The following is an 11101-nucleotide window of genomic DNA, read 5'->3' as shown; positions in this document are numbered from 1 at the left end:
CTCCCGCTGCTAGTCTTGTCCCGCCACTGCGCCAGCCCCAAATAACATACAGAGACACTGTATTTGATATAATGCTGTTGGCTAGGTACTAGTTTCTTATCGGATAACTCTGTCTTAAGTATTAACCCATTTCTGTTGATCTATGTGTTTCCACGTGCTTTCATCTTACCGGAGAGCTGTCTGGCATCCTGCTCTCTCCAGACTCTCCATCTTGACTCCTCCTTCCTACTTCCTCTTTCCTCCTTGTCTCCTAGTCCTGCCTATCTTGCTTTCCTTTTGGCCAACAGTGCTTTATTAATTAACCAGTATGAGAAACATATTTACAGAAAGACATCTCCCATCACTCCTCCCTCTCTGGAACTTGATTTCAGGATTTCAACTAGTGTCTAGTAGAAGGTGTCTACTTCTGCTTCCATCAGCTAATAGATGAAGGCTCTAGGATGGCATATCAGGTAGTCATCAATCTCATTATCTTGGAAGGACATTAAAGGTAGCCTCTCCACTTTTGCTAAGATTGTTTGTTGGGTTCATCCTTGTAGATCTCTGGGCATTTCCCTAGTACCAGATTTCTCCCTAAATCTATAATGACTCCTTCTATTATGGTATCAGTTTTCTTCTTCTACTCTATTCTTACCCTCTCTCTAACTTCCTGTTCCCTAATGCCCACCTCTCCCCTCCTCTTCTCTATCTCCTCACTCCGTCTCCTTTCCCTCCATGTTCCCAGTTTGCTCCAGAGATATTGTCCCTTTCCCCTTCTTCGGGAGAGCATGTATGTCTCTCTTAGGGCCTCCTTGTTTCCTTGCTGTGCTGGCAGTATAAATTGAAGGCTGGTAATCCTTTGCTTTATATCTAGAATCCATGTATGAGTGAGTACATACTGTGTTTGTCTTTTTGTGACTGGGTTACCTCACTCAGGATGGTTTCTTCTAGTTCCATCCATTTCCTGAGAATTTCAGGATTCCATTGTTTCCATTGTGTTTTTTCCACTGAATAGTAGTCCATTGTGTAAATGTACCACATTTTCTTCACCCATTCTTCATTTGAGAGACATCTAGGTTGCTTCCAGACCTATATTATATAGAATGCTGCCTATGATTTCTTCTAGCAGTTTCAGTGTTTCAGATTTACATTTGGAGTTAGTTTTGTAAATGTAGATATATACAGATCTCATTTTATTCTTCTGCATATGGACATTCAGTTTCCCAGAACTATTTGTTGAATATTTTTTCTTTCTTCAGTTCATGCCAGTGACATCTTTGACAAGTACAAGAAGATTAAATGATGTGTACTTATGTTTAGATCTTCAAATTTGCTCAATTGGTCTACATGTCTGTACTTGTGCAAGCACCATTTTTTATTATTATTATAGTCTTATAACAAGGCTTAATAACTAAAATGGCAATTCCTACAGCATTGTTCATTATACTTGGGAGTGTTCTGGCTATTTAGGGTCTTTTATGGTTCTGTAAGAATTTAAGGTAAGTTTACTTTTTCTTTTCTATTTCTGTAAAGAAAGAGATCAGGATTTTGATTGAGATTACATTGAGTCTGTTAATAGCTTTTGGTAAAATAGTCATTTTCATAATATTAATTCTATCAGCAGATGAGCATGGTCTGTCTTTCTAATACCTTTTTCTATCCCATTCTTTGGAGGTTAAAGTTTTCATTGTAGAGTTCATTCACCTCCTTGGTAATATTTATTCATAGATACTTTTTTTCATTGAGGCTATTGTGAATGGGAGTGTGTCTACCATCATTTTATCTGTAAAGAAAAGCAATTCAGTAATGTAGTTGAATTTGTTTTCTGTGACACTGATGAATTTTTATCATTCAGGTAAAATTTTAGAGATCTCTTATGTATAGTATCATGTTTTTTAAACAGCTAATATAGTATATTCCATACTAAAAATTACAGATTTTGTGACAACATATAAATAAATTTCTATTACAATAACTTGAAACTCTGAATTAAGATGAACAAAATTTTACTTATTCACAAACTTGAAGTTGTGTGTTTTGTTTAGAGGTAATCAATTTTGATGTATGGTTTAGATTTACAGAGATGACTGTCAGTCAAGTGTACAGTCAGTTAGGTCTAAGTTTTTTGTGTTAAATTATGTTCTTAGGCACATACATGTAATCTCAGCACTCAGGGTGCTGAGGCAGGATTACTAGTTTGAAGCCATCCTGAGCTACATAAAAACATAGAATCTGTTTCAAATGCACACACACACACACACACACACACACACACACACACACACACATGCACACGAGTCTAGAGAGTACAATTAATCAGCCTGTACTCCTTGATAGACAGAATACATTTGATGTACCTCCACCAAGGTCATAGTGGTGTCTATAATACAGGCTTGCCTCCACAGGCACCCGGCGCTAAACTGTAAAGGCCTATTATGGAAAGTAACAGCAAGGTGGTAATTATTGCGGTAAATAAGAATCAGGATAAACAAATAGGCCGAATAGATGTTTATTCAGGGAGAAATAACTTACAACCTAGACAGATGAACACCAGGAAATTCAACCTGATCCTCTCCTGTCCAGAAAGAGAGCGCCTTTCCTGGCCCCCTCCGACCTCCTTCCACAGGTCACTTCCGCCCATGGCTCCACCCCCTAATGGGCATGGTCAGTGCCACAGAAGGACTATCTCACTATAATTCCCCTTTTAGTCTAAAGAAAAGATTTAGGCTTAATATAAAACTATATACAAAACAGTGACTAACAAGTGTGCTCCAAGAAAAGGAAAATCGAGAACAAAATGACCTACATATCTAGTCCTAGGGTGAGGGCATAATGGAGTTTACAATAGAGTTGTCCTAAGCTGGAAAAGGTAAGTCTAGTACCTAATATATCTAACTAGGAAGAGAGAATAATAGTTGTGATAGTATCAACTATTATATAAAAAGAACAACTTTGGGTACCTTAGTTTTTGGTTTCTGGGCTTTGGGCAGATCCAGAACTTCATAGTCTTCACTCATTCCCTGTATCAAGTGACCAACTGTGACCATCCAATCTGAATTCTGATTTTCAGGGCAATCTTTCTTAAAATGTTCTACAGAGCCAAGAGTGTACAGCCGCCACCATCAGCATAGACTCCTTTGGGATTTTCAGAGCAGGTGCCCCATTTCTCCACAGACAAAACATTTTGCAAAAGGAAATTCATCGAGAGCAGTCTCTACACTAGCTCTGCACCTCCTGATCTCGTGCTCTGTGGACCAGCAGCCTTAACAAACACCAGCGCCCTGACTTTGCAGTGCAACTGGGCAATCGGCAACTCCATGCCCAGGTACCTCTACTACAATGGAAAGATACCATTGCATTTTTCTTTGCTGCTTGTCTTTGTAACCATCTTTCTTCATGTCGGTTGTCTTTCTTTACAGCCACTGCGACTTCTTCTCGGACTTCATGGCTGTCTGTTGCTATCAATTGTCCATTGTGAAACCTCTGCGAATTCTGTTTTAGGTATTCCATGAATCAATTCACATCCTCATTTAAGTATTCTTTTTTCTTTTTGTTCTTTTTATGTTTTGCTTGAGGGGTATCATTTTTAAGAGATAGCCTACCAAACTGACGTTGTTTATGCTTTGGAAGACTTTGGTCTGAGCTCTCTGCAGATCCTTTCTTCATGTCCTCCCATGATGTCGCAGACAAGGGTTTCTTACCATTTGAGGTAGTCACTTTAGCCCATCTGGTCACGGTTTCAAGGGATGCACTTTAAAGATCCTGCAGGAATCCTCCAGAGCAGCTGTACAGTATCATGTTATCTGCAAATAAGGGTAGAATGAATTCTTTTCTCTTTAAAATGCTTTGCATGTCTATTGTTCCAGCTTGTACTTCAAGAAATATATTAAAAATAAGGACTAGCTGAAATTCATGTCTTGTTCCTGACTTCACTGGGAATATTTCAAGCCTTTATCCCTTTAGGATGTTGTGGTATGTAACCTTTATTATGTTAAGGTATGTTCACTCTCACCCTACATTCTCTTGGAGTTTTATCATGAAGGCAATGTGTATTTTTTTCAAAGACTTTCTGTGCCCTATTGAGATGTTTATATTTTTTGTCATTAATAAATTTAATTTTTACATATATTGACCTGTGTATGTTGAAGCATTTCTATATTTCAGAAATAAAGCCAACTTGGTCATGGCATATAATCTTTTATATGTATGTCTATGTTCTGTTTGCAAATATTTCATTGAGCAATTTTGAATCTATGTTCATCAGGAATAGTGGTCTGTGTTTTTCTTTCTCTGCTGTGTTTCTGCTTTGTTTTAGTATTGAAGTGACACTAGATATATAAAAGACGTGAGGGCGTCTTCCTTCCATTACTTCCCCATTTTCTTTATTTCCTTTCATGTTTTGAATACTTAGAAACGGATTGTCTACAGGTCTTCTTTGACCTTATACCTTATGGGTCTTCTTAGGTTATTGACTTCTTAGTTTAATTTTAGTGCTTTGGCTGAATCTAGAAATCCATCCATTTCTTTTAGGATTTCTAGCTTAATGGAGCACAGGTTTCTAAAATATTTATTTATAATGTTCTGAATTTCTTGGTATCTGCTGTAATGTTTTTCTATTTATTCCTGTTAATTTGAATTTCTGTTTATTTTGATTAGTTGGTCCAACTGCCTGTCAATATTATCTTCTTAAAGATCGAGCTTTTAGATTTGTTGATTTTTTGTATTATATTCTTTGTTTCCACCATCTATTTCTGTTCTAAGTTTTATTCTAAGTTTTATTCTTTCTTTCCATGGACTGGATTTTGATATGGTTTGTTATTGTTTTACTATTTCTTGAGTTGCACCATTAAGTCATTCATTTGTATTCTTTCCGATTTCTTAATGTAGGCACTTAGAGCTCTGAATATGATCTGAAAGATGGTTTTCAATGTGTCCCTGAGATTTGGTTGTTTTCATTTTCATATGCTTCCTGGAAACATTTTTATTTCTCTTGATTTCTTTTTTGACTCATTCATCATTTAATAATGAGTTGTTAAATCTCCACAAGTTAATATATTTATGAAGGTTTATTTATTTTAACTTGTCAGTTTTCTCTTTTACTTTACCATAAAGATATAAGGAGTAATCTCCCTCTTTTTGAATTTGGAAAGACTTTTTTTGTGTGTGTCCCAGGATGTGATCTATTATTTTAGAAAAGTATCTGTGTGCTGCTGAGTGGACTACATATTCCTTTGAATTTTGCATAGAATATTCTAGTAATATCTGTTAAGTTTCTTTGTTTATTGTTTTGTCCAAATATTCTGTCTATTGGATAAAGTAGGGTATTGAAATTGGCTACTATTACTGTATAAATGTTAATCTGTGTCTATAATTCCATTAGTAAAAATTTTAAAATAAAAGTACGTACCCTGGCATTTGGCACATATATTTTTAGGAGAGTAGCCTATTGATTAATTTCCTTGATTAAAATAAAATGTCTCTATCCATTTGATTAAGTGTAGTTTGAATCTATTTTGTTGGTTATTAGCATAGTGATACTTGTTACCATTTAATTGTACTTTTGTTCATAATTTTACTCTAGGGTGGTACCTGTCTGTAAAGCTATGTTTCTATTATAGACAACAGATAGATTTATTTTGATTCTTGATTCATTCAGTTAGCCTATTTGTAGTGAGATATCTAACCTGCCAGCACCTGTTACACTGACCATGCCCATTGTGGTGAGGGAACAGATGCGAGTGTGACCTAGGGGGACTAGGTCTGGGATCCCTGGACCCCAATATGCTCTCTTACTTCCTGGTTGGAGACAGAGAGTATCAGGAGGCATCTATGGAACAGGAACCTGTGACAGTCATCTGTTTCTGGTTTAAGTTATTTCTCCCTGAATAAACATCCATCAGCCTATTGTTTCTCAGATTCTTATTTACCAGGCTTTATCTATGTCTTTTGAGCAGAGGATGAAGCTATTGACATTTTAATTTACAACTGAAATATGTATGTAACTACAAAGTTACTGTATGAAATCATTACATTGTTGGTTTTTGGTATTGTTGTATACATTCTCAGTGGTACTATTCTTTTAGTAATTATGGCTTCTTATTTCTTTACGCAGTCTCTTGGCTATACTATTCCTCCTTTCCACCTGAAATGCTGCTTATTATATTTCTCTTATGTTTGGTTTGTTAGATATTTACTACTTTAGACTGTTTCTTTCATGTAACATGTTTTATTTATCCTTAAATTATATTAGATAATTTTGTATCTATAATTAGGTATATTAGTCAAGTTTAACCATCATGATCCTTTAAAAATTTGAATATATTGTCTCAGGCTCTTCTGGATTTTTACATTTGTGTTAAGAAATCAGCTGTTACTCTGATGGGATTTTCTTTATATGTGTCTTATGTTTTTTTCTCAGCACAGTTCATATATTTTGCTAGTTCTGTAAACTAAGTGGTTTAACAATGATAAGCTGTGAGCTTTTATGTTCTGGCCTAGTCTATTAGCTGCTGCTTGTATCTGTTAGGGTGTGTCTTTCCTTAGTTTGGGCCAATTTACCTATATCATTTTGTAGATCTGGTCTTTGCCATTGACCAATGAAGGTTTCCTGTGTGTTTTTTCTGTGTTTTGTTTTAATTTTTATATTCCTTGCTTATTTCATCTAGATCCCTTCTAGTCCTGTTATTCTGCCTTCTGCTTCATTTAGTGTACTTGGAAGGCTTTCCTTTGGTTTTTCTAGTTGGACTCTTATAATCCAACTTCAATTCATCTTTAATCTTCTTGATGTCCTATGTCTATTTAAGTCCATTTTAAAACCTATAAAATTTTTGTCATTTCTGTCATACTTATGTAATGGTGGATATAACTCTGGCATTGATAAGCTTTCTTTCTCTTTAATTTCACTGTGTTGTTCTTTTCTTTATCTTCTTATGCTACTGAGATCCTTGATAAAATTTATTATTGGTATTTTAAATTCTTTGTGCCAGGATTAATCTAGAAAATTCTTATAATCAAACATTTCTACTTGTGTGAATAATTTTGGAGAGGCAATACTGGTGTTGTCTTTCATATTGTTGTCATTTGTTTCTACTTTTGCAATGAGGTCTTGGTTTTGGGTTTCTTTTTCTGGTCTTTTTTTTTTTAGTTCTATGTCTGATATGGATAGAAAACATTGTACACAAAAACAATATGTGGATAAATTGGCCCTACATGTTGGAAAGGGCTTGGGTAGAATGAAGTAAGATGGCTACAGAGGACTGTGCTGTTGTATAGGATAAATGGGCTGGTTTGATCTTATATTTTGGGAATTGATCTAGGCATGGTAATAGATACGCAGAAGGTAAGATGATGGACATTTACCAATCTGTACTCTTGAGGAGGATGTGTAGAATCTGATTAGGTGGCATAAGAGGGTCCTACAGGTAGGTAGAAGGCAGGGAGAATTCTGGTGGGAGCCTAGATATAGGTTGAACCACAGTCAGGGATCTCCAAACTAGGCTAGTATAGTGGCCTTTTTCTTTTGAGCCACCAACTAGCTCCCAAATAATGACAAGAAGACTTAATATTAGTTATGAATACTCAACCTTATCTTATGATTATTTCTTGCTAGTTCTTTTAGCTTAACCTGTTTCTTTCAATCAATGTTTTGCCTTGCTTTTTTGTTTGATTTTCTGTTTTTCCTTAACCTTTCTTTGTTTTTTACTGCTGTCTCCATGTCTAGCAGGTGGCTTTCTGGCTTCTGGCCCAAGGAATGTCCCTCTTCTTGCTTGTTCTCTTTTCTTCTTTTTTCATTCCTAGATTTCTCCTCCTACTTATTCCTTCTGTCTACTAAACCCACCTAGCCCTCTCCTGCCTAGATACTGACCATTAAGCTTTTTATCAGACCAATCATGTGTCTGAGGGAGGCAAGGCAAAGCAACATATCTTAACATGATTAAACAAATATAGAATAAACACTTTTACACAATTTAAGTAGTTTTCCTCAGCAAAAACTAGTATAACACATATTGGTTAAAGTAATATTCCACCATAGGGTTGATCAGTCAAGGAGGGTCTGTCAGTATGATAGCCTGACTCACCTGGCTATTCCAGGCAAAAGTCTCTCATATGACTATCTCTTGAAAGAAGGAAGGTCACAAATTTAGGTTATCTTTTAACATCACCATAAGTCACAATAAGTTTTTAATTACATATATGTGTGTTGATATCTTGCTTATAAAAGTAAAGCCTGTTTGAAGGTCAGAAAATAGAACTTGTCCCTTGCTAACCATAAGTCAGTCTGAAGGTCTGTACAGACAGAAGGAAGTGAGCTAGCTGGGTGGAAACAGGATATACAAAGGGAGAAACAGGAACCTGTGCTCTTGTTTGCTGAGACACTAGGGAGGTAAGGTGGGGCAGTGGGATGCTCCTTCTCTCTGATCTCTCAGCATTCTCCTCTATATCTGACTCTGGGTTTTTATTATTTAGACCAATTAAGAAATTTTGGCACCTAACATGGGGCTCTGACCCATGACCATGAAATCAAGAGTCTCATGCTATACTGAACAAGTTCTTATTACTTAGACCAATTAAGAACTCCATTTACATGTATTGGAAATATTTATGTCATAAAATTAATATATGTTCTTTGAAATTTTTGAAGTATTATAATATAAACCATAACTATAAGTAAATAGTCATATTCCATATAAAGAAATTATATTTAACTAGGGGTAAAGCATAATAATAATAATCATGCAAATGAAATATATGAGAATGATCATTTTAGAGAATAACTAATGTTACAGCAGGGAGACATGAGAATTGTTGGGTGAAGGAGGGCTTTGCCTTATTAATAATCTTTAAGTTGAAATAATCAAAGATAATTGCTAAATATAGCAAATTGAAAGAAAAAATACAAGAACTTATTTTAATAAATACAAAATTCTTGAACCATATAAAGAATGAAGAGAAGCAATTATAACTAGAAAAACTGAACTAAGGCCATGCAGGCAAGCAGAGATGAACAAAATTTTATTGATTAGGCAATATTTTGCTCTAAGCCCACTAGAAAATCATCATAGTACTATCTGGGAGTTATATGCACTTATCTATAATTTCAAATTATATTTGCTGCTATTGAAAAGAACTATGAACTTATAGTGCAGAAGGTAAATGGATAATTAATTGATGTTGTGAAGATAGACTCCAAGTAAAAACAGAAAGTCCATTTGAAAAACAGTCACTACCAATACAATACATAATGATAGCTATGGCTATCCTGCCAAGAAAAGAGATGAAAATTAATTGAATAAGAATTTTTACAGTAGAGCCAAAAGGATTTAGCATGCCTGCCAAGTCCTCTACTGAAGGAACAAATAAGAGAGTTGGTCAATTATCTCTTGAAATTCAGTCTGGTTCAGTTCTGCCTTCTTTTAGGGTCTATGAGCACACTTTTAGTAATTAAAATATTTACTAAATATAGCTTTCTCAGTAGTAAAGGCTTTCCTTACCCAGCAGTCCAAATCCACAAAGACCCATTTGATAGCAACATGGATTCTTAAGAGAGTCGCTACTCTCTTGACATCTGACCCAGTGTGTTTGGTGTCAGTAATCTGACTTTTATTTCTTTTTTCCTTTTCTTTGTTTTTGGCTTTGGTCTTTTGAGACAGGTTTTTTCTGTATTGCTTTGGAGGTTGTCCTGGACCTTGCTCTGTAGACCAAGCTGGCCTTGAACTCACAGAGATTCACCTGCCTCTGCCTCCCAAGTGCTCGGATTAAAAGCATGTGTCACCAATGCATAGCCTGACTTTTATTTCTTGCAAATAAATAAAGTCTAATATCCTAAAGCAGCTATTAGCAGAAGCATTTGTGACACCATGTGCTTCTCAGTAGGGTAATAAGTAAAGCAGAGACTGTGAAACCTTTAACTATAAATATTAATAAAAATGAGCTACTTCAGCAGTAGCTTACATTACTCACCAAGAATAGGATGGGAAGGGAGCATTCAATATGGCTTCCTGGATTTTGTTTGAGTCTAATAATGTCATTTCCTTGGATAAAGGAGGTAGAAGCAGTGGTTTTGATGTGTCTGTGGAAAGTACGGTGAAGATGGTAACATCCATTTTGACCTTGCCAAGTTGAGAAACCTCTACATCTTAAAGTTGCTAAGAGTTAAGTAAAGAATAGTTCCAGAGACTGCAGAAGAAGTCAAGGTAAATTAATATCATTCTTAATGCCACTAGTCACCCAGTGTTCTCTGAAGTCTCTAAAGGGAATAAGTTGCAAGAACAAAGATCCTCCTCATGTACTGCAATATCTCTGATGCTCTCTGATATTGAGGAGGTCCTGCCTGAATGGGAGAAAAGCATAGCTCCAACGATTTCATTTGGGAAATAGCAGCCTTGAAAAGCACGTTATTATTATCACCACAGTGACATGGCTAGCCCACAGGTAGGAAAGATTACTAGGGTTCAAAGTCTCAGAAGTCCCTATCAGACACAGCAAGAGAGAAATTATGGCCTTGTTGGATCCTTTCTCTTTATGTATTTTATTCTGTCTGTGCACAGATGATGGGTTGACAATGCTGCTGTTGAGAGTGATTCCCTTGGCCCTTACTTGATCCTCTGGAAAGACAATCAGAAAAACCCAAAGTAGTGATTTTCTAACCTACTTTTTGGTAGGAAAAATTAATCAGCATATAAAATTTTAAAATAACAATAAACAGAGAATGTTTGAACACTAAACAATATTCAGCAAATTCTTACAAGTTCTTCCCCCGGTTTGGTGGCAAGAAAACTAACTTAGGACTCAAGCCTAAGGGGAAATTATAAAAGTAGCAAATGCTGTTTCCAATGATTTTGTTTTGTTTTTCCTGCCTAGTAGGGAGAAAGGCCTAAAGCTTGACTCCTGCAGTGACTGCAGACTTGGCAAAGAAAGACAAAGAGTAATAAAAAGAATATTTCTTACTGAAATACCTTCCAAGGAGGTGAAAGGAGGTGTGTGTAGCTTACTTTTGTGGTATCTCTCTATTCACATTCATTTAAAACTCCCTTGGACCACCCATGGTTTAGCATTTTTATTCAGAAAGAATTTATGCAGAAATAAGAGTACTTGATTTGTGGTCTCCTCTGTTAATGAAGAG

The 11101-nt window shown here is 35.8% G+C and overlaps 1 pseudogene; it reads right to left on the bottom strand.

The window, feature by feature from the left end:
- Positions 1-2912: 2912 nt before the first annotated feature.
- LOC127234965 (zinc finger CCHC domain-containing protein 9-like) lies at positions 2913-10082 on the bottom strand (annotated as a pseudogene).
- Between the last annotated feature and the right edge of the window lie 1019 nt (positions 10083-11101).

Source organism: Phodopus roborovskii, unplaced genomic scaffold, assembly GCF_943737965.1.
Source record: "Phodopus roborovskii unplaced genomic scaffold, PHOROB, whole genome shotgun sequence".
Classification (NCBI taxonomy): domain Eukaryota; kingdom Metazoa; phylum Chordata; class Mammalia; order Rodentia; family Cricetidae; genus Phodopus; species Phodopus roborovskii.
The sequence above is the reverse complement of the archived record's forward strand: the minus strand, read 5'-3'. Positions and strand labels throughout refer to the sequence as shown.